The sequence below is a fragment of the Haemaphysalis longicornis genome, unplaced genomic scaffold, assembly GCF_048455015.1.
Source record: "Haemaphysalis longicornis isolate Haplotype H1 unplaced genomic scaffold, Haemaphysalis longicornis Haplotype H1 scaffold_5, whole genome shotgun sequence".
Classification (NCBI taxonomy): Eukaryota; Metazoa; Arthropoda; class Arachnida; order Ixodida; family Ixodidae; genus Haemaphysalis; species Haemaphysalis longicornis.
Window position 1 is genome coordinate 45,372,270 of NW_027526385.1, and position 24,477 is coordinate 45,396,746.

The window sequence follows — 24,477 nt, forward strand, 5'->3', positions numbered from 1 at the left end:
CTTGCTATGCTATTGAGACAAACTAAAAATTAAAGAATTGAAGATCCATTGGTCTAAACGCATGTGAGCATGTAGTGCCACTTCCTCGTGAACATGAGACGGCTTGATGCAGCTTCATACGTTTGCGACAAAACACTTTTCACACATCTTTCATGCACCGTTACGGGAGCTGTTGAGGCGGAGGCAACTGGTGATCTACACTTTGACTTCCTCCCTGACCTACGCTTTGACTTCCTACTCTTTGACTTTGACCCCCTGGCAACATTGCCAGCATCTTAAAGGCACTCCAATTTCGAATGCAGCTCTCTCCACGCACCCTCCCCACTCTATCACTCTGTGCTTTCTGTTGCTCGCTGTGTTACACGGAGTAACATGGATTGACGTGGATTGACATGGACTGAACATAGATTGTAGAAGAAACTGTGCAGCCTGGCATTTCGCTGCGCAGCCCTGGAATGAATTGTGGCCGCTATCATCTCTTCCATCCAGTGCTGCCACCTTCTCCTTTGACTTCGTCTCAGCTACGAAGCTTTGTATTCCGCGTTGATTTTCATTGCGACATCACCTGGTCACTCACACGCACTACGACACAATAGTCTGTTTTGCCTCGTATATGTTCTCAATACGTGCAGTGGCTTTGACAGACTTGGCAACGCAAAGCAGGGGATGGGGGCGAAGTCAAGGCCAGACTTGGAATTCTTCAACAGAGAGTTAGGTGGGGGCGGGGGAGTGATACAGGTTGTTGACGATTTGTGGGGCAGGTGACATTCTATTTTTAGATAGGTACAAGCCCGGCAGTTCTTGCATGCCCCCAGCACCATCTACTGGATCGCTTGGAACACACTTTGTATTCTTTTGAGCAACTGCTAAAGCATGGAGGAGGACTTAGTAGCCCAGTAGACTTAGTAGACTTAGTAGACTTAGTAGCCCAGGGCGGAGTCGTGGGTTTTGGGGTGGATGGCCTGTGTTCAATCCCAGTACAGTCGAACCCCGCTACAACGAACGCCGCTTCAACGAAATTTCCGCTTCAACGAAATATTTCGAATTCCCCGTCAGCCAGCCATAGAAGTCCATGCAACAAAGTCCTTGCCACAACGAACCATTTGTCAGGCTTGCTTTCGCTTCAACGAAATTTTCGATGATTTGGGCTGGGTTTGAACAATTATTTTACAATAAAATAAGCATAGCGCCAGCTATCTGTAACTTTTTATACATTCAGGACGCTTAGTTTCACCGAAAACATGCGCGGTGCGGCCACACCGCCACAAAAAAAAAAAACACTCGTAGGCGGACGCCATTGTTTGATGGTGATAACGATGTGGCTGGCCGTCTTTACATGAGGCGCAGGCCCGGTTCGCCAAGCCGGAGCTACAGCCAATCCGTATCCAGTTGAAATCGCACAAATGTGCTCCGCTGCTGGCGCGGCGCCGTCATGTATGCGTTGTGAGCAGCTGTCCTTGCCGTTTTCCTTCTACCATTCTTAATAGCCAAGAGCAAAAATCATGTTTGCGTGTTTGGTCTTGAAGCCAAGTCATCCTATCTTAGTCATGAGCGCGCAGTTGTGTTAAATGCAAGCGCGCGCGTCTAACCTGCCAAGGTCAGTAGCTGCCGCGCCGTGTCAGATGATAAGATAACGGCACTGCTCCTGCTACAAGTGAGAGGGGGGCTTCCGACGGCCTAGCAGCTATCTGCAAGTAATCAGCTCGGTGGACACGCCTTGTTGTACAGCAATACGTTTTGCGCCTGCATTTCTTCACCCCACTCCGCAACGCGTTCTTCGCGTGCAGTGAAAGAACAGATAACCATTGGTATGTTTGTTATCCGAATAAATATGACGTTATTGCGCGTCACTCCTTTTTCTAAACATTGTATTATGCTGCCAATGATGCGGAAGCATACGGGGCTATTTTTCTGGCCTTTCCGTGGTGTGTTGCGGCAGATTTCGCCTGAACGAATTTTCGCTTCAACGAAATTTTTCGCCCGTCCCGTCAATTTCGTTGTAGCGGGATTCGACTTAGTGCTAATTTTCTTTCCCAAGACCCAAGAATCTATTTTACTGTAAAATGTTCACTTGGCTCAATTTTACGCATTCTTCCCGTTTATAAGGGTGCTTTGGTATCTTTTAGGTTTATTTGGGGGCGAGGCGCGGCATATCAATACGTTTACTATAGTGCCTAGAATATTCTAGGCACTACTATAACGTTTACTTAAACGTATACATAGCACCGGAAAAGCCCGGCTTGTACCTATTTTGCAACAGAATATGGAACGTGGGGGACACGGTAGAGAGAGGCTGTGGTGGAAGTCGCGTCACCCGGTCCTGTAGAGAACACCCCGATGTAAGGCACACAAACCACAGTGTGTGCTGCTTCAGGCCCAGGGAGGGAGGCATGTCTCGACGCCTAAACAATAATTGTGGGCAAATTGGAAATGCCTTGGAGGACCTGGAGCGCTTGTAGTGTCAGCAGGCCTGTTGGGAATCTATGATAATGTTTCAACTAAGATTCTCCAAGGGCAGTGTCAGTGGCCTCAACCATAGTCAAAGTGAGATGAATTGTAGCTCCATTGCAAATGGTGTTGTTGGTGTCTGTGGCCGCTAGCGGGCCTGACATAAAAAAAAAGGACAAATTGCAACACGAACCTAATCTGAACATGAAAATGTTTCTTGCAAAAAAACAACGAAAAAAATTGTTCCAAGGTGTTTGACCACCATCGTTTAAAATTGCCAGGACTGCATCAATCGGGGACGAAATATGTTGCCCAGCATTAAGGTTGTGAAATATAATAATGCAAAGTTTCCTGGTTGAAAGGGTACCACATTTAATCAGATGGCATTCCAAAAACGCCTTGCCATGCTGCCCTCTAATGAAAACACTAGTGCAAAACGAGAGGTACTGTGGCAAAGCACGTAGCATCATCGGAGAGAAAAAGAATTGGGGATTTTTATTCAGAATTGCTGTTATCAGGAAATCCAGGAGCTGGGGGGAATAATTTATTGTGGTACGCATAACTTGCCCCAACTGGATCTACAGACGGCACGAGGGAAGTTGTTGCTTGACGTTTCTGGACACTAAACTTCCGCAAAAAAAAAAAAGAGGGGGGGGGGAGTCATTTTGCCCATTGTTCAGCAGCAACACGTTGTTCTGATGAAAAGAAATTGAAAAAAATTCATTTAATTGTCAGATTACATTAGGTTAGGTTTAGGGTATATTTAGCTTATGATAGGTTAGTGGTGTGACAAGTATAATTGCCGGTTTTTAAGCGAATAATGGTTTTGTGTGAATAGCTGCGAATCAAAGTGACTATTTTCTAAATAAAAGCGAATGTTAAGTGAAGAAAACTGAAATTCAGTTTCTGAAGCATATGCTTCAGTAACTATCTTCTGAAGAAAAATAAAAGGCTCGTTTCAACGGGTCCGAAAATTGTTGTATGCCTAAAACAAACATGCGAAAAGAGAAGCAAAGAAAAAGAAAGACTTCTTTTCACATCCTGATAACATAGTCGCACTCAAGCTGCCATGGTTAATGCCCTCTAGATCATAAAGCCCAGCTGCGTACTGACACAGACTCCTCACTGAAGTTCCCTTTTTTTGTGAATATTTTTTTCTTCTGTGAGCGAAGCATGAAGGCAAAGTTGGCCCAATGCAAAGGACAGAGAGAACTTTATTAACCCAGAAGTAGAGAGCTTTGAGCTCTCTCTGCCGCGTTAGTCAGCCAGGTCAACGAAGTTCCTGGCGGCTTCTTTGGCCATGTGGACTAGGTGTAGCTGAATTAGGGGGTCGTAGTTGAATAGCAGTGTCTCCCAGTGATGCGTGTTTGATGCCTATGAGGGTTTCTTCTGACATTTCCACATAATGTGCGAGAGGTCTGCGAAGTGGCCGTGGTCTGCATTTACCTTAAAAGACTTGTTATCTGTTTGTACGAGTTCAGGGCGTCAAACTCGCGTGGGCACTCTGTTGCTTCTAGTAGTTCGGCCGCACGGCACCGGAGCGGTGCGGGAAAGCCCGCCGCCACGAGCAGAGATCGAACGCCAATGCATGTTTTTGAACACATACTTACAAAATTTATTCAACATTTTCAAACACTGATGTTTGATTGGAAGGCGAATCGAATGTTACATTATCCGCCTTGACATTGTAGAGTTTCAAATATTCGCACACCCCTAGTTAGGTTAGAATCGTTTAATTAGGTGCGTACATGAAACTTATCAAGTTACTCGTTCAGACAGCTTAACCTTTGCACTTCGTTCACCCAACGGCTTTTTCAGGGGAAGCGTTAACTGCCACTTTTAAAAAGATATCAAAGAACACATCATAAATTATCTGTGACCACTATGCTATGCAGTTGCCCCTTCATTTATAATTAATGTCTTCGTTTCTTTTATGAACTAAATGTTCCACGAGAAATTATCCACTGAAACAATGCACTAGTTCAATTTATCTTCCACTCAAGGGCTCCATTGATAGTGCACGCTGGAATCTTGGCTGCTATGGCTGTAGCAAAACTAGACTTAAGCACAACATGACAAACAATTTTGGACTGTGTTCAAAGCAAGAACAAAGCTCAGGGGTGCCCAATTTCGCAGGAAAATCAAGTACGTTATTTCTCCTTTCATAATGATTAAATTTAACCGCATTCTCCTTAAGGGGGGAAATGGCTCTTCAAAGAATTTCTTGTAATTTTCGAGTAAACTCTGTGAAACTTGTCAGATTTGCTGTTTTTGATCCCCACTCATTTCAAATGAGGTTACCTTTTTTAGTTGGCCCATTAGTTCCCGCGATAATTAGAGGCTATCAGTCATTTTTGGACGAACAACAGACAAAACAGTGTTGGTCATAAAACTGTATACTTTACATTTTCCAATGCCATGAACCCTGGTGAATGCAATAAGAGAATCGGTTTCTTGATGCACCACTTGGAACTAATTTTACAGCTCATTAAATTTTGGTGTTTGAAATGCGCATTCAAAATGGTTCCTTGCCACTGTTGCCACCAAAGTTTAATAAGCTGTAAAATTAGCTCCAAGCAGTGCATCAAAAAACTGATCCTCTTATTGCATTCACCAGGGTTCATAACATTGGAAAATGTAAAGATTACAGTTTTATGACCAACACTGCTTTGTCCATTGCTCCTCCAAAAATGACTAATTGAAAATCAGCGGGGGAAAAGCAGCAAGACTGGCAAGTTTCACAGCAGTGTCACCCCTTAATCTTGAACCAAACCTGAAACTTCAAATTCTTAGAGCGTGCGTAAATGATTCATTATTTTAAAATTACTGAGATATGCTTCACGGAGGTATGCTTGGAAAGTGCTTTATATTTGTTAGGTACCATCATTCTTTGTTTTAAAGACATTGAAGTAGCCATCTAAAAGCTTGTCAGGTTTATTACACAAATAACATACATTCATTATAAAACATTCTTTTCTTTGACGGCAGTTTTGTATCACAACATAACAAACATGTCAGTTGGCAGTTTCAGGCAGTGAGGCAACGCGGTTCACATCTGCAGTGTACAGACAGCGCAAACAGATTGTTCATCAAAAACACAAACATAGGAAAACACCTCCAGCTCGGTCAGATCTTATAAAAAAAAGTTGCTGTAGAACTACCTCACAATATTATCCGCTTAGCAACCAGAGACCATGTCCCTCCACTGTACTATCATCCTAACAAATAAAATGCAAACAGCTAAAAAAGGGGAAACATATCATCATAAATCTGACAAGGCTTCTCAATAAAATGCACATCCAAGTGAAACACAGAGAGTTGAACATATTGTGCTCGATATAAATTGGGTTTTGTTTGTGAACGAAACGAAATGCCCCAACACTTTACAGGCAATCACAAACATAACATCAAAAGGAGTACTAGAAGCAGTGATAGTGGGCTGGTTGTGAGGTCTTTATGACTAGTCCGGCAATGCGTCAGCAATCACGTCGTTGCATAAGATGTCTCAAAATGCTGAATTCCCACACTCCACTGCCTGCTTGCGAGATTTCTCAAAGACCTGTAGAATCCGCACACCATTTAAAAGCTTCTGCGTATAAAAGTACCACAGCTTCTTGCCACCATTACGCATTGCTGACTTGTTCCGTCAGAAGAGAAAGCAGCAAAAGAAGTAATCTCTTCTCTCGTTTTCACAAAAACTGGGCTGGAAGCCACGAAATCCGGTATCGCACAGCGCTCACGCCAAAATCCTGCGAGTCGGGAACGATCTCCTTCTCAATGACGTGCCTGCCCATATGTGGCTCGTACACTGCGCCTGAAAAAACTTCCAAAGGCGCCGCCGTTTTTGAATGGCCACTAGGTCCTGCCGCACAATCATGATTTGACGGGTCTTTCGTAGCAGCAGCCTTGGGAGACCTCCTTTTCGCGATGCGTATGGGTCGGTGCCGTTGGGAATCGCTCTCTGCTCCTGAAACGGCGCCACTGCCGGATCCAGCACACAAAGATGTTGCATCTGACTCTTCCGTAAGTGGGTTGGCAACACAGTTTGCTTCAGCGACACTGTCGGAAAGCTGGCCAAATTTGGTCCCGACCCGCGGCGCAACAGTCACGTGAAGATTGTTCGAATAATCGAAGCAGACACGGACCCCGTCGGTGTAATCCTTCTGTGGCGGACATTTCGTGGCGGCGTCAGCCGGAGGATCACTTCGCCAGGCAGCAAATTTTGTACGTCGATGCTTTCTGTCGTCACGTCGTTTTTTCCTTTCCTGGCCCGATGCCGAGCCGAGGTCAGGCCGTAGACGCGAGGTGCCTGAATTTGGGTGTCGCGCGATTGCGCCATCGACACCGCAGTTTACGTCAGAGCTGTTGCTGAGCGTTCCACAAGGCTTCCTCTCGCGCCTCGCCATGGCCACACAGTCTTCGCCCGCGATGCGAAAATGCTCTGCCGGTTTCACATTATCGGAACCCACGAATTGTCCAGCACTGCCGATCCTTGACAGCCCTCTCGTCAGCGCACCTTCAAAGGACCTGTTTTCTTTCATAGTTTCAGGCCAATCATTCCAAACTTCTTCAACACTGTCACTTCTGGATATCTCTTCTGTGAAGACATCTTTGCGAGGCCTGTTAGTTTCAGGCTGACAACTCAACACTTCTTCCACACTCTCACTCCTTGACAGCTCCTCGGGCGAAAAGTCTTCAAGAGGCCCGTTTCCCGTCGTGTTTTTTTCACGTTGGCACGGTGTTTGCGACTGCAGACCCTGACTTGCCTCTGAAATTGCCCTGCTCCTGTCCAGAGCATGTGAAGCTGCATCTGGCTCAGGTAAACAAATGCTTTGGTCCACTCCAGTGCCATCAATGGAAGATATGACCTGCCCATCTACATTATCTGTGACAAGGGAACCATTCTCGTCCATGCTGCTTGAGGACCTCACATTCTCAAAACCAACAGGTTCCTGAATTAGGTAACTTTTCGATTGCTCACTTACGGCAGCATCCTTGGAAAGGACGCTTTCCGTGATAGGATCACGACATTCCTGGCATGATTGCAGTTCCTGTCCTGTCCTTGTAATTGGGCTGCAGTTATCACCCGAAGCTGTGGCATCTACATCCAGCACAGTGGAGTTCAAGCCACAGGTTATGCCAGCACTGTCCTTGAAGGACCTGGCGGCCTCACTTTTTGACTCCTCACTCATACCGGCATCCTGAGAAAATACGCTTTCTGTGATAGCTTCAGGATATTCCTGGCATGGTTGCAGTTCCTGTCCTGTCCTTGTAATTGGGCTGCGGTTACCACTTGAAGCTGTGGCATCTACATCCAGGACAGTGGAGTTCAAGTCACAGGTCGTACCAGCACTGTCCTTGAAGGACTGGGAAGCCTCACTTTTTGACTCCTCACTCATTCCAGTGTCCTGAGAAACTACGCCTTCCATGGTAGCTTCAGGACATTCCTGGCATGATTGCAGCTCCTTTCCTGTCCTTGCAATTGGGCTGCAGTTATCACCTGAAGCTGTGGCATCTGCATCCAGCACAGTGGAGTTGAAGTCACAGGTTACACCAGCACTGTCCTTGAAGGACTCGGAAGCCTCACTTTTTGACTCCTCACTCATGCCAGGGTCCTGAGAATGGACACTTTCCTTGATAGCTTTAGGACATTCCTGGAATAATTGCAGTCCCTGTCCTGTCCTTGCAACTGGGCTGCAGCTATCACCCGAAGCTGTGGCATCTACATCCAGGACAGTGGAGTTCAAGTCACAGGTTACATCAGCACTGTCGTCGAAGGACTCAGAAGCCTCACTTTTTGACTCCTCACTCATGCCAGGGTCCTGAGAAAGGACGCTTTCCTTGATAGCTTCAGGACATCCCTGGCATGATTGCAGTTCCTGTCCTGTCCTTGCAACTGGGCTGCAGTTATCACCCGAAGCTGTGGCATCTACATCCAGGACAGTGGAGTTCAAGCCACAGGTTACACCAGCACTGTCCTTGAACGACTCGGAAGCCTCACTTTTTGACTCCTCACTCATACCAGGGTCCTGAGAAAGGACGCTTTCCTTGATAGCTTCAGAACATTCCTGGCATGATTGCAGTTCCTGTCCTGCCCTTGTAATTGGACTGTGGTTATCACACGAAGGTTTTGTATTTAAATCCAGCGCCACAGAGTTCCAGGCACAAGTTATACCAGCACTGTAGTTGAAGGAGTTGGAAGCCTCTTTCTGGTCACGTTCGGTCGCAGTCGTGCTTGTTTCGTTGATGCTTATACCATCACTGTTGTTGAAGGACATGGAAGGCTCACTTTGGTCACTTTCAGTCACAGTCACACACTTTTCGTTGATACTTAGAGGCTCCAAAGCCTTAAAACTGCATGGTTTTTTAACGCAATCACCGTCAGAGAGCTGTTTTACAAATGTGTTCTCGTCTGACTTGTTTCCAACAACAGTTTCAGGCTCACGTGGTCTGCACAATTCAGAGCCGGGAAGCGACTCTGAAATCAAGTTGTCGCCATCCTTGAAATGTGAAGTCAATCCTAGTTCTCGCACATTGTTTCCGACACTACAATCCACCTCAACATCCTCGCTGGGCGTTTCTGCAGAGCCATCATCGTCTCCTACAATAGTCGAACTGTCACAGCCCAAGCTGCTCGCAACCACCACACACTTTACGTTTGTAAAGCAGAATTTCCGGACGACCTCTTGCTTCGACGGCTCTGCTGTCACAGTGGCTTCGTTGTGGTCGCCTCTTGCGTTGGTTTGCTGTCCGCAGAATACTGGTTCCTGTCCAGCCTCCACAGTCGGGCTGCTGCTTTTAGAAGACCTGAATGGCATTAACCAAAATAAGCTTTTCTCTGTCTCTGTCTGTCTAGAAGGCAGCGTTGCTGTGCCCGGTTCCCTCACTACACTGATGGAGTTGGCAATGTCAACTGTGCCGTTTGAAAGTTCGGAAACGGCATCCTTCACTACAGTGTAATCTTCACTGCTCGAGCTCTTCACTTTTTTCACGCAGCCGACTTCTTCGCCACATTCACTTTGTGATGGCTCCTCTGTGATATCTCCCTCAGGAAAGTTTCTTCTAGCTATGGTTCTAGCTGGGCACCCAAAACAAGACTCCGGGGCAATCTCCGAAGCTAGACTGCAGACACCCGTGACCAACGAGGTTTTTGTCCCAGAATCCAGCGTAGGAGAGGTTAAATCATCCACGTCGACAGCCTTTTGATGATCTTCCATGACGGCCTTGTCTTCTTCTTTCCCAGAGTTTAGAGGGCCCGTGGTTTCCAAGTCTTGCTTGTTGACGTCAGGGTGGCAGTGCCCTTGGATCGGTGCGTCCTCTCCCATTTCAGAAGTCTGGCTACTGCTGCGGCTGTTTTTAGCAGGTAGAGTTGCCATGTCAGGTTGTTGCGCTACGCTGCAGAACTGGCGGGCGTTGATTCCATCGTTGGAAGCCTTGGAAACAACATCTTCTGCTGCTACAGTGTAATTTCCACAGCTTGAGTCCCCCACTTCAACAAATGCACCAACTTCATGACTGTGGTCATCCTGCGACGGCTCTTTCGTGACAGAGTCGGACACAGCATCCGCCACTGCATGATCGTGCTCCCTACTCATGTCCTTTGCTTCATTCAGAGCGATGGCTTCAAGACTGCGGTCCCCACACGGTGGCTCTTCCATGACATCCTCAGGAGAGTTGGTTCTTGTGATGGTTCCAGGCGGGCTCTGAAGGATCAACTCCGGCGTGGTGTCTGAGGTCAAGTCCTCAAAAGCAGAGGCTAGTGACATTTCAACCTCCAACTCCCGCGTAACAGTGCTGAAATCCTCATGCACTTCAACAGCGTTCTTGGAGGATTCAGCAAGATCCTCTTCCTGTCCTTCAGCGACTGTCCTAGGGTCCTCGGTTGGGCAGTTCAACACGCCCACGGTTTCCAAATGGTTAAACTCCCGAATGTGGTTGGACTCCAGCAAGCGTTTTGCAGCCACGTTTTCACAAAGCCTGCTTTCAGCCCTGGTTTTGGCTGGGCAAGGCTCATGCGATTGCGACTGCTGTCCTGTCTCTGTTGGTACGCAGCTACCATTTCCAGTACTTGCAATCATCAAATCTGGTATAACAGTGCTGGATCCGCAGTTCACATCAAAAGCATCGCTGAAAGGTTCAGAGGCACCATTTTTGTTGGCATCAGGGATGGCGACGCTGTCCCTGCTTGCAATGATTAAGGGGTCCACAGTTTTCTCTTGAATGCAATCACTTTCCAAGAATTCCGTTGCAACGCTGTCTTCGGGCAGGTTGCTCGCTGGGCTTGTTTCAAGTGGACACTGACTGCACACCTTCAGTTCTTCATTCGTCCTTTCAATCAGGTTGCTGCCATCTTCAGCCACCCCAGTCTCATTCCGCGGCCCTTGTGTAATGGTACCAACACTCTGGTCAGCACAAGCCCATTTGGTGTTCCCCCGTTCTTCTTCTGCAGGAGTCAACTCGTCATTTTTCGAGCTGTCGACTTTTTGGCAAAAACTCCTGTCATAGACACACTCCTTTTCTAAAGCAGTCAAATCGTCCTTGTTCACACTGTCCAAGGGCTCCACATTTTCTACACTGCAGACTTTCTGGATGCAGTCATGATCCGATGGCTCTTGCATGACACTGTCACCTGAAGAGGCGTATTTCGTAGTGGTTTCGAGCGGACCCTGCCAAAGTGGGTACAACTCCTGTGCTGTCTCCAAAAGCAGGTCGTTGACACCCGTGGCTGACAAAGCTGGTATACTTGGCTCCGGAAAAACAGCGCTGCCCCTAAGGTCTGCGTTGACAACATCAAGTTCAACAGTGTCACTGTCAATGCTCTCGGCAATGCTTGCGTCATCAGCACTGTTCAGAGGATCAGTGTCCGGAGTTTCGGGCTCCTCAATGCAGTCACCCTCTGACAACTGTTTCGTGTAGGTGTCCTCAGGAGAGTTACTTCTTACGACCACTGCAACGCTCTCAGCAATAGTCACGTCTTCCCTGTTCAGCGGCTCAGTCTCCAAAGTTCCAGGCTCCTCAACGCACTGATCCTCTGATAACTGTTCTGTGATGGTGTCTTCAAAAGAGTTGGTTCTTGCAACGGTTTCAGCCTGACATTGTGTGTGCACTTGTAACCTTATTGTGTCTGCGCTGCAGTCATGCTTATCGCACAAAGCCACAACTTTTGGCACTTCCGTGACAGCGCTGTAACCGAAATGTCTGGCGACCGTGTCCTCGGGAAAGCTTGCAGTGCTCTCAGAAGTAGTCACTTCACGTGCACTGTTCAAAGGCTCAGTCTCCAAAGTTCCAGGCTCCTCATCGCAGTCATCCTCTGAAAACTGTTCTGTCATGATGTCCTCAAGAGAGTCGATTCTTGTGACAGTTCCAGCCTGACATTGTGTCTGCACTTGTAGCCTACATCCGGTCATCGTGTCTGTGCTGCTGTCATACTCGTCGCACAAAGCCACAACTTTCGGCGCTTCCGTGACAGCGCTGTAACCAAAATGTCTGGCGACCATGTCCTCGGGAAAGCTTGCAGTGCTCTCAGAAGTAGTCACTTCACGTGCACTGTTCAAAGGCTCAGTCTCCAAAGTTCCAGGCTCCTCATCGCAGTCATCCTCTGAAAACTGTTCTGTCATGATGTCCTCAAGAGAGTTGGTTCTTGTGACAGTTTCAGCCTGACATTGCGTCTGCACTTGTAGCCTACATCCGGTCATCGTGTCTGTGCTGCTGTCATACTCGTCGCACGAAGCCACAACTTTCGGCGCTTCCGTGACAGTGTTATGACCAAGGTCCACTCCGACAACGTTCTGGAAATATTGAGTGATATGTGCCTCAGTGTTAAAAGGGTCCAGCGGTTTCAAAGTGCTGAACACCTTGGTGGAGTCACTCTCCGACGACTCTTCTGCTGCAACATCCTCAGTGAAGTCGATTCTTGTGACTGGTTCTGGTAAACAGTGCCCGTATAACGGAAGCTCCAGTGCTGTTGTAGTAATCTGATCATTGTAGCTCATAATGTGGCACTGATCTGACCCATGCATTGCAGAGCTGAAACCCCGATTCCCTTCCACAACAGTGTCCAAAGGTTCAGCAGCATTTCTGTCAACTCCAGCAACAGTCACGTTGCCATTGTCCGCGCTGCTAAACGGCTCCACATCATTCGAATTCCCAAGTTCCTCAACACAACCGCCTTTTGACAACTTTGTCGGGGTACAGTCTTCAGGAGCGTTGTTGTTTGCGTTAGCTTCAGGTGGACAATCCCTGTACAACTCTAGCCCCTGTTCTGCCTCTACAACCAGGCCTTGTTCATCTTCAGCATGAGACTTTGCTTCATTAGGTTCAGGTAAAGCAGTGCTGCAATCGTGCTCCACACTGCCAATGTTAAAACGTTCTGCAACAACGTCAGTTTCAACACTTTCAGCATCACTTGCACTGCCCTTTTCGTCTATGTTCAAAGACTGCACAGTTTTCGGACAACCGAGTTCTTGAACATAGTTGTCCTTCGACAAATGCATCGCGGTGGCGTTTTCAAGAGCGCTGCCTTTCGCAATGGTTGCCGGGGCACTCTGATCGTGCGATTCAATACCCTCTTCCATATCCGCAACTGGGATGCTGCTGTTTCTTGCACCAGAAGTCACTGCGTTCGGCTCTGTTGTGGTGCTGATGCTAGGGCTCAGGTCGACGTTGTCGGAAGATTCAGCAACACCATCCTTCCTTCTTGTAACAGCCTCACAAGGCACACTGCTGGAGAGTGCGGTGCTGTCAGTTTCGGAAATGGATCCGGGTTGACCCTGCCATGCCAAATGCAGGTCCTGGGCTGTTTCTGAAGCAGGGCTGGCCGATGCAGACACTGCATCATGTTCGCCCACAGCAGTGTTGTAGTCACTGGAAGTATCAACGGTGGAGACAGCAGCCCCAGCAACACTGCTTGTGTCACCTACAGCAGCAGCTGTGTACTCCTTGCTCAAGCTCATCGTGGACTCTGCTGTTTTCAAACTGCCTTCTTCCTGAACGAACCCAGCCTCCGACAAGTCTTTCTCGCCACAGTCTGGTTGGCAGTCCAGGAACAACTGTCCTGGTTTTGCACTTAGGTGGCTGCTACTCTCAGCCAATGGAGTAACTGCATCTGACGTTTGTGTAACGGTGTGGACAGTTTGGGCTATTCGATAGCTAGTGTCGTAAAATTCAGCAATATTGGGGTAGCTTACACCAACAATAACACAGTCATCATCATCCTCATCTGAAAGTTCCACATTCTTCAAACAAGCCTCTCCCTGAATGAAATCGCTTGCTAACGGCTCTTTCACGGTGCCGTTTTCCGCAGGTTTGTCTTTTGCGTTTGTTCTAGGCTGGTGCCCACTGCTTGGCTGTGGCTCTGGGTTCGTCTCTGGAGCTTGATTTGGGTAGACACTGGCGCACAAAGCTGCTGCGTCCGGATCCTGTGCAAGCTTGATAACACCGCAACCGACACTAGCGCTGCTTTCAACCGGCTCAGCACAATCCTCATGACGCTGTGCTGCTGAAGAGTCTTGAGCGAGCAAACCTTCAGTGCCCCCTACGAGACTGTCAGCAGATGCCAGAGCATAAGCGGAAGGGGTCACCGCAGGACTTTGTACATATTCGTTGATACCCAGGGATTTCACAAGTTGTTCGAGCGTTTGAACGGTGAAACTTTCACCAGAGTCATCTTCCGACTTGCCGGACACGCTGTCAGCTGGGACATCCATGCCTTGGGATGCTGAACTGCACTCAGCCGGTTGCAGGTCCTGCAATGCTGTATCGGATTTACCTGCAGACGGTGCGGGGGGTGCAGCAGTGACACCTGCACCGAGCGTGATTAGACCACTTGAAAGGCTCATATTCTGGAAACAACTACTCAGCCCTGAAATGGAGTGCAACGGCAACTTCGTGACCGCAGTCTCAGCAACTCCCAGCCTTCCCGTGGCACTCTCATACCGGCACAAGCCGAAGCACTGCAGGCCCTGCTCTGTGCCGGCAATTATGGTGTTGCCCACAATTGCGGGTGGAGCTACAGTAACGACCGGCTGGATGACTATGCTGACGCCACTAAAATTTGCTTGCGCACTGCCACTAAAAAATGGTCCTACGTTGTTTGCGTTGGCTACAAAAACAATCGTACGGTCTTCGCGTGCACCATCGCAAGGTTGCACTTTCTTCGAACAGTTTCCGACCCTTGCGCCGTCCTTGTCCAAGCCATCGCAAGGTTTCGCTTTGTCTCCGACCTTTGCACGGTAGCTGGCTTTTACCGGTGCTCTCGGGATGGCAATTTTAGCCGACATACTTCTTGTCACTCTTCCAGTCTGGTCCTCTGACTCCACTTGCGACCTCTGTGTTGTGTCGGTATGGACTGAGCTACACACTGAGCGATTTCGGACCTCAGTGGTTGCATTGGAGCGTCGCCGTCGACTGAAGCTGAGGGTTTTGACGGCGACGCGCTCAAGGATGTTCACTTGCTTCAGTCGCCGCTTCAGGCCGTGCTTTGTCGAAGATTTTGTCACTTTGGATGGCCCTGCTTGCTGCTGTTTTCTCGCCAGCGAGGTTGTGGCCTTGGCACAACTGCTAGCTTGCGAGTTGTTCCCATTGGATTTAGTTGTGGCGTCAGTTGCAGCACTGTTCTCTGTCATCCTGGAGGGAAAACCAGCCACGTCAAGCTCTGGAATGGTGGCGTCTTGATTAGGTGCCTTCGCACTTGTACTAACAGGCAGATTGCCAGCAACAGAGGCGAGCGCTGGGACACGATCGTTGGACGTAGGAAGAAATCTTGGTCTTGAAACAGCCAGGACATTCTCCTTGGCAGTGCTGTGGTGAGCTGATGAAGGCGTTGGGTTATTTTTCAAACCATTTTCAAGACGATACTTCTCAGCACTCACAAGAGCCTCTTTTAAGCTTTTGCGTGCATTTTCCAGCCAAGCTTTCTGATTTTCTTTCTCAACTGATTTGTGCGTTACCTGGTCGGGGTTGTTAATTGGCGCATTCTTGATGCACCGGAACTGCTCCATACTGTTCCGAAGAAGGATGCGTCGGTCGACCATTATGGGTCTGTGTTCAGCAACGCGCTAGGAGAAGGCCTGTGGCCTTTGCTGGCAGGAGTCCAAACGTCGGGTGCTTGGGCAGCTTGAGAAGTCCATTCGGTGATAAAGGAAAGGCCGCAGTTGCTTAACAAACGGCCCAAACTGCAGCATCAGCACTTGGTTTCATGTGCCCTTGACCTGCACAAGAAAAAGAGGGGGTAATACCGTATCGTGAGAGAACAGAGTTGAAACAGGCTCATAAATTTGTCCCGATATGCAGGCAGCACACACCTTTTGCCACCATTTATTTATCGTAATTTGTAAGTACTCACCAACAGCGCTAGGCCTTCTCAGGTGTATTTAAGAGGACGTACAGCACAATGTAATACGAAGGATGCACAGGATTTGATTGATTGATTATGGGGTTTAACGCGCCGACGCAACGCAGGCGATGAGGCGCGCCGTAGTGGAGGGCTACGGATTAGTTTTGACCGCCTGGGGATTTTTAAATTGCACCGAAATGTCGTGAACATGGGCGTTTTTGCTTTTCGCCTCCATCAGAAAAGCAGCCGCTGCGGCCGGGAATTGAACCCATGTCCTCAAGTTCAGAGGCACTATGCAAGGATGCACAGGGACAAAGCGCTAACTTTCAAATACTATTTCAATGAAACGAACGCTTGACATCGAGGTACATAAAAAAAAACAAAAAAACAAGCAAGCCAAGCAACACGAAGAAATGCAAAAAAAGGCCAATTTCCTAAACCACTACACATTATCGCCCCTGTCTCGAGCCACGGGCTTCCAAATACGCAATCTGTTGAGGCAATCAAGCAATCGATGCTTGGCTAATCTGTCTCCGGTTTCAAATATCAGCCGCTTCCACAATTTCTCTGGTTGCTTGGTTCTTACTTTTCAGCAAATCTTGCGGTTAGAGAACAGAGGCATGCATCTACAATCACAGCAATGCAAGCCAATGTGGCCCTGCTCCTGACACACGTTACAGTTGTCTTCTTTCAATCTGCAGTTTATGCATCAACCGGTTTGACCTACACATTCCTTGCCACACTGAGTTGGAACGGAGCCCTTTTAGATGCAACGCATCTCATGCTCGCCCCTCTGTCCTTCCTGCGTCTGTCCAGCATTGTCCGCACAGCTGCGCCTCTCCTCCTCTCCTCTCTCCGATAGCGAACACTCTCTCCCAAACAGCTGCGGGTTGGCGCAGCGCGCTCTCACTCCGTTGCTAGGCGCCGGTAAGCGGCGCTACGCTCGGCGCTGCGCATGAGCAGTTATCTCTCTCTCTCTGCGCTCTCCTCTCCTACGGGCCCTGTGAATATAAAGCGGCATGCCGCGCTCCAACGGTCTCAGTCGACGGTCGTCCGCGTTACGCTTGCACTCTCTCGCAGTACTCGACGATTGCATCAAGCAATCGTCGAGCCCCTAACTGTGCACTTTACGGACCACAAGGCACTCATTCTCGTCTGCAATAAAGACCGTACTTAAGCATACGTGTACTGCATGTGCATTGCATGGTGAAAATGGAAAATTACGCCCACCTCCCCTTCGCGTGAGAATCCCTGCTATAAGCGTAATCAATACGATGGAAAACGCCAATCGAACCCCCCGTGAGATGCGTTGCATCACACCAGGGTTCCCGCGAGGGGAGGTGGGCGTAATTTTTTTTCTTGTGCATCCTTACCCTCTTTCATCTTTACGTTGCACTGTTCCCCTGAATGTGCTAGACCAACTAGCACAACATGGAAACCGATGCACTGTGTACATAAGGTATATATGGCATACAAACAGACAACGTACATGAAACACTAGTAAACACTAGCAAGTTAAAGAAAAGTAAAAATAAATGAGTAGAAATACACAAAAATGGTTTTATGAAACGTACATGAAACACTAGGAAACACTAGCAAGTAAAATAAAGGTAAAAATAAATGAGTAGAAATACACAAAAATGGTTTTATGAACAACAATAGCTTGGAGGCCGTGTGAAAAGTATGCATGAGCTAACACAGACAAGCATAAGGTGGTGGTGCTCTATAGGGCTCACAAGAATAGAAAAAAATGTGCAGGAGAGACCATTCCACAACAGGCGCATCCAAAATATCTTTTTCAAAAGCGCCTAAACAAAACCAAGTTAGCACAAAAATGTCGGGAGGATGTAAAAACAAGCTGTTAAACGCTTGGCGGCAATGGCTAGCTGGTGCCAGGCTCACTGTTCTCTGTACACGAAAGCAGCCGTGCGGGTGCAGTGGTCTGCTTGGCACTCGCAGATGAATTGAGCTCACGAGACAAGGGCAGTCAAATTTCAAAAGAATACAGTTGAAAAGAAAAATCAGGAGATGCCTGGAGCGCCTGGTACGTAGCGCAGCCAAATTCGGAAGCTCGTTGTTCGCATAATGGCTCAGTGATGAGTAACGACAAAATACAATTCTTGTAAAGCCCTCCGAATCCTTTCCAGTCAAAGGAACGACGATGGGCTTAAACAATTCCCGAGTGCACTGACAAAGTCGAGCTCAGGTGAAATTATGGCGCGGTAGAGTGCGACAAACCAGGACCACTCAGTGAATTCACTGGTCGCCCGGGAAATCATGCTAAGCGTATGGAGGCAAAATTTGATCAGGCAGTTCACATGCGAGTTGAAAAGCCATCCAGCATTGTACCCAAATCACGGATTACCGTAGCACGTTTTACGGGATCACCCTGCAGAGAGTACATAAAAATTGGCGGGGAAGTCTTGCACGAATATGATATCACTATAGTTTTGGAGACATTCACCTTTAAGTAGTCGCTGTCACACCAGGCTGAAATTGCCTTGATGTCGTTTTGCAGCAGGACGTGATCTTCCGGTGATTAAACCGCAATACAGCTTGATATCATCGCCGCACTGAGACAGCAAAGAGCGCCTAACAACAGGCTGGATGTCATTGACAAAAATGTCGAACAAAAGACGGCCAAACATCGAGCCTTGATATACCCCCGAAATTATCGTGAAAAGCCTAGAGGTAACGCCTTCATAACAAACGCAATTGGACCAGCATTTAAGTAATTGCAGAACCACTCGAAAAACTCACAAAACAGGCCACATGTGGACAATTTGCAAAGCAGTAATTCATGATTAAATGTGTCAAAGGCCTTGCCACAGTCGAAGTAAACTGTGTCAACCTGTCGGTGTGAGAGCACAGAAGGGCCGATGTCGTTAAGACAAAAGGCAAGGTTTAACTCTGATAAATCAGTCTCGGTTAGCATGGATTAATTGACAAGGTACTGCCAAGACTTTTTCAAAGGCTTTGGAAAAGGAGGACAAAAGGAAGATTGGCCTATAGCTCCTGGGTATTGAGGCCCTTCCAGACTCGTGCAGAGGGAAGATACCCCTAATTTCCAGAATGTTGGAAAATGTTGCCCAACAAGCGACTGACTTATAATATGGCAGAGAAAAGGTGCAAAAACATCCCAACAACCGTCACGATGAAGCATGGAATGCTGTCCCACCCCGCCAACATTTTCGATGGGAGATTGCGGATAGCAGACACGACGTCATCCTTCACAATGTTAGGGGTTTTCAATACTGGCCCGTGAGAATAGAAACCCAGCTTGCAGCCGCTGCCGCAAGACATCGAGCAGGTCGAATAAAACCAGCAGGCGAAGAGTTCACGTACGCTTCCCAGGTAAGACACAAACGTATCACTGTCCTGAAGTTGCGCTTTCGTGTGCGTGACGTGTGCAGGAGTTAATATACCAGTAGAACTCGCAAGGGGAGCAGGCAAGAGATGATTCAGAGTACCCGGTAGATGCCTTTTTGTCCCAGCCGAGAAGCTCTTTCGCTTAGGGTCGACACTTCTTGAAGCTTGCAAGAGAAGACGGGTCATGAACTGAAAAACTGTTAATACGGGTTTGTTGGTACATACTTAGTCGTCGTTAGTCAGCGCCCAGTCTCGTGTCGCCCTCTCTGTGCCCTGTCCTAGCGCTGTTATCAAACTAAGAAGACGGGTCATTGTGAACCTCACACAAGTGTTGTAAATGGCATTTTTTACGAAGCAGGCGACGCATCTCATGACTAAACCAAAATGAAAGCTCAGTGGAGCGACTTCACTGATTGGGGATGTGCTGGTCCCCTGCCCCTTGCACAATTTTGGTTAGCTTTCAGACAGCCACATCCACAATGGGAATATCACATTCCAGTGGTCCAGTCAGCGTTGTGGAGAGACTGGTATAGCGATTTATAATCACCACAACCAGAATCGGGTCTAGGAGCGGTCACGCCAAAAGGCGGGTGCCACGAATCAACGGCCTCAATGGGATCGGGACATTGACAAACAACGACAGAGCTCAAGTTTGTAAAGCCAGTGTCAAGAACATTTCCAGAAGGGTTTTGATGCAGAACAGCTGTCCGGATGCCGTTGAAACAAAAGAAATGAGACAAGTGCGCTGCCTCCGAATCTCCGCTGATTTTGTCAGTAGGGTCGGAACACTATTCGCCAAATGGAAGTATTTTACAGTTTTCCGGATTTAGCCTCTCGGATAAACTCTGTAGAGCTGATGAAAACACAGAACTTCCGAGAACCAGACGAAAATAATGCACGCCAATAAGAACATATTTGCACCCGCACATGCGTGCACAGAACCAGTTTTGGTACACCGGGACAATCTAGCTTTGCTGAAAAGGTGCCCTCTCCACAGCCATGCTATCAGCAATAGAAGGTTATCAGCGACACAACATGGCAGAGCCTAACAGCGGAAAAGCACATGTGTTTCCGTCGCATGAAGCCCCTGAATCTGTGGTGGTGCCCCTGACGGTCCCCCCCAAAAAAGAAACAAAAATGTTACCCATACCGCACTCGTGGTTACATTTTTCTTTAATTGCGCACGTCGAGTAAAATTTCTGCCAGTACGGTTCTCGTTTTCACAGGAAACTCAGAACCGCAGCGCGGCTCTCAGTTTCTTCGTCGCGGTCAAACACACACGCGCGCACACACACGACATCGCAAGGCCTGCAACCAGCTGCATTTGTTTTTCTCGTTTACCGCGAATGCTGCCTTAACGCAAAAGACGTGCGTGGTCGAAATAAGTATGTTAGCGGTCACCTTTCCCCTTTTCTGGCGATGATATTCGCGAACAGCCCTGCCGCCAGCTTTGTGGCAGCAGCACATGCATCAAAAACGTTGATGAGCATTGACAGAGTGCATTGCATTTTCCAGGGTGCATGTCAGTGTTTTGCGATACTCAGCGTGTCTCTTCATCACGCACTGAAAGTTAGGTCCGTACTTACAGTTCCAGAATCAGGACGCAGAAAGCGCGCGCTGGGTCGTCTCTGGCACATTGGCATAAACTTCCCGCCTTCGGAGCGACACGGTTGGAAAGAAAGAAAGAAAAAAGCGCGCGCTGCTCTACGGCGCGCGTGCACGCGACTTGTACTGTGTTGGAAAATGGTAGGAACTGTGAAGTTTTTTCGCGACGTTCCACAGGCTTGACAGGAGTTTCTGCGAGAAAGATATTAGAGCGCGCTAATCGGTGTTAACATCAGTCCCCAGCATTCCCGAGGCTACTTTCATGCTGATTTGCTGATTTGGGGCCCTATTCTCGACTGCACAAATTGCCGGCATTTCGCCCATGTTGTTTTGCGTAAGCACGACGTAAGCAATCAGTGACGTGCTGCACCTATAGCTATGACGACATGCAGTGTAATTTGACGAGTCACTCATAAAGATCGCTACCAAGGTATCAAACATTGTGCAAGAAAGATATAAAAACACTTGGCAAGTACTATAAAAATTAACACGGTAGCTGAGGCTGACAAGAAAAACACATTTCTGGAGGCCAAATTTGGCGTCAACACCACAAGGCGATCGAGTAACGTTGATCCAAAAGCGAGCGAAAGGCGGATGTCGAGCTAAAGAACATCACACAATTTTTTTTACCGTATCTATTTATCACTTTCAATCGCTGTTAGTAACATAGCTGGGCTCTCTGCTTCAATGCAAGCTTTGTTGCGTTATCACCTTCCCTGCCGCCACGCCATCGTCTGCTGCTATGTTACAAGTTTATGTCGTGATCACAGAACAAGACGGCCGCGACCATCGCTTCTATGACACATAAGAGCAGCGAAGCGCTACGCCTGATAACCGCGGAGCACACCGATGTCGCCTATTCACTCATTCGTCAAGCTCGACTGCAATCAGCGCTCGAATGAACTATATAGTCACTTTTCATTGTTATTTTTCTCTTGAGTTCGATCATGTGACCCAACAGCTTACTAGGACAAGTATGGACAAATGCCATGCATTGGGTTCTCTTTGTCATGGAGAGGCTTGTACTGCCCTCTTATGTTGCGGTTACGCCAAACAAATAATTTTTATTTCATTGCCAAAAATAAAAGCAAAATACTGCATGTTATTTGTATGTTCCACGATCGCTGACTTGGAAGTAGTCAAAACTATAATTTGTTTCGGTAGGAAACAGGCTTTAAACAGCGCGCATGCGAAACTGCGCCTGCTGCAAATTGCCGCACATTTCGCGGCGCCGTAAGCCGGGGCAATAGTTTGCCCTCTTTTGCTTGTATTTTGCGACAAAAACAGCGGCCATTTTCAAGCTGTTACGTAGCATTACGTCACTTTTACGCAGGCTGAAGTTGCCAATGCATGACGTAATCGTTCCCGCCAAGTGTTTAAATTACGTCACGCCTTCTCAGCCAATCACAGAGGGGGTGTGTATTACAAGTAGTATTGTTGTTGAATAGCAAAGACAGGCTTATGTTGTCATGTCCGCTGCATTTAGTGCGGTTTTTCATTGCCGGCCAAGAATTATGCACATTTAGTAACGAGAAATAAGGCAAACTTTAGAACTGGTGTCCGTAAACGACATGAAACGTCAAAATGACGACAGCACACATAACCGCTTTGTCAACCGGAAGCACGTGACCAAAATTGAAAGCCAATCAGAAAAGACTTCCCGAAAATTGCCTGAATTGCCGGCAATTTGTGCAGTCGAGAATACGGCTTTGGCTTTTGGCCGCCTTTGGCTGCGAGTCGCTTGTGACGAAACCGCCAATAAGAACACAAAACACCAAACTGCGGCGTGAAATTTAATTTACACGCAGTATAAATATAAAATTAAATGCTGAAGATTTAAGGAGCACACATACAGGAACTCTAGCTGCAAGGAACGCAAGGAACGCTGCAAGGAACGCAAGGAACGCTGCAAGCAGCTGCAAGGCTGCAAGGAACAACAGCAAGGAACGGTCGCAAACAGTGCGCTGCGCTGGCTGCGCGGTGGCGGGTGGCGGTGCGCGCGCGCGAGCAGTCGGTCAGTTTGACCGGTAGAAAACTGATACACAAGGTACTATATTTCGTGCATGGTGAAGAATAATGGCGCTGTTTAAACTAATATCTTGTTTGTACCAGGGTGACAAACCGGAACTGAACCAGAACCCGAACCGTTATTTTTTGAGCATGCTGAACCCGAACCGGAACTGAACCGAAAAAAGAAATAACGGTTGCCGGCTTATGCGGAAACGGTTCGACCCTCCGTTGTTGATATTGCACAGGCAATGCAATTCAGGCCTTTTTTTCTTTCACGTACCATCAACGTACCCGCTCGCGCACTTCCCCTCCAGACAATTGAACACTATCACGCTCTATGTAACAACAGGGGAAATGAACGAGCACCAATGTAGCAATGGTCAGTTGCTGCTGGAAGCGCGCGTAGTGCAAGATGTCCAAACGAAATGTCATTCTCGGCAGCTTGCAGCGGATATAAAACGACTTTTGCCCTTCCCTAGCTGCGACTTTATTGGAACAATCAGGCTCTAGGAGTGCTCCACTGCGCAACAGCGAAAGCCCACACCCGATGTGTGCAAACTTTTTTCATTTCATAATTTGTTTAAAAGGTCCGACACCTGCAAATTGTTCATACTTGACAAGTGTGACCTCAGGAGCTGCTCAGTGGCTAAGCCGTTTGCTGCTGACCACAAGTGGCCTCCATCTCCCTTCCCCACGACCGTTTTTCTGAAGTAGATGAAAATCGACAGAGTCCGTGTATCGAGATTTTGATCCACGTTTAATATCACCAGCTGGTTAAAATAAGCCTGCCGGCCTGCAACATAAGCTGTGCCTCGGAGTACGGGGCATCAAATGCGCCAGTTTTTTTTTTTTTTAATGTGTTTACACGGAAAACAATAAATAAAAGACGAATCGCGTTGTTTTAAAATATTACGCGAAAAGTAAGTAAAACCGAATAAGTAAAGAAAAAGCACCAAAACGTGGATATTGCTCTATACTTTTCTTTGCCCTGCCTTTCACAACCAAATGTGTCATCAATGCGAAGAAAGTGAGTTACGTGGTCAGTGTTTGAGGACAGTACAATGGACAAGTTCCGTTTTTAAGTGCGAATGCACTTCTTAAGCGACCCCGAACCTGCGTCCACCGGCGATGTCCGCATAGCATACCCACGTGGGGGATTGGCCAGGAATCTCCTCGTCTTCCTTGGCAACGGGGGGAGATGGGCGCGCGCTGCCTGGCCGCTGACATGACACATACCCACGTGGGGGATCGTCCAGGAATCGGGCGTGAGAAGGGCTAATGCACCCGCTTAAAGGAGTACTGACACGAAATTTCAAAGCTGAGATCCGCACTAGCAATCAAGTACAACGACAACACAAATAGGTGTCTGTGAATAAATGCATCTTTCTTTCTTTGTAGTTGTGTGTGTGTGTGAGATCTCTCTTTCGCGAACATTACCGAACCGCGCAAATTCAACTCATGCATTCGCACTTTCACATTCTTCCCCTCGGGGAAATGCGGGGAATTTTTTACAGATACAAATAACAACAGATATGTCAGGGAAAACTGTTGAGGTGCACACTTAATTCCTTGGCAAGAAACTGCAGCCATCAACCTTGTCTTGGAAGCAGAAACAGTAATAAAGCAGATGACACGTGCAGAAAGGCAGGCCGGTACCTCACACTGTCCCATTCGCCCAGCGATCATCTTAAGCTTGTTCTGCAGTTTTGTCT

General features: G+C 47.8%; 1 long non-coding RNA gene across 1 annotated transcript; it reads right to left on the bottom strand.

The window, feature by feature from the left end:
• Window positions 1–5,366: 5,366 nt before the first annotated feature.
• On the bottom strand, window positions 5,367–21,029 carry LOC144138161 (uncharacterized). Its single transcript, XR_013315828.1, has 2 exons — window positions 20,737–21,029; window positions 5,367–15,656 (listed from the first exon to the last, which is right to left on the bottom strand). It is a non-coding gene; the product is annotated as an uncharacterized LOC144138161 (long non-coding RNA).
• Window positions 21,030–24,477: the final 3,448 nt, after the last annotated feature.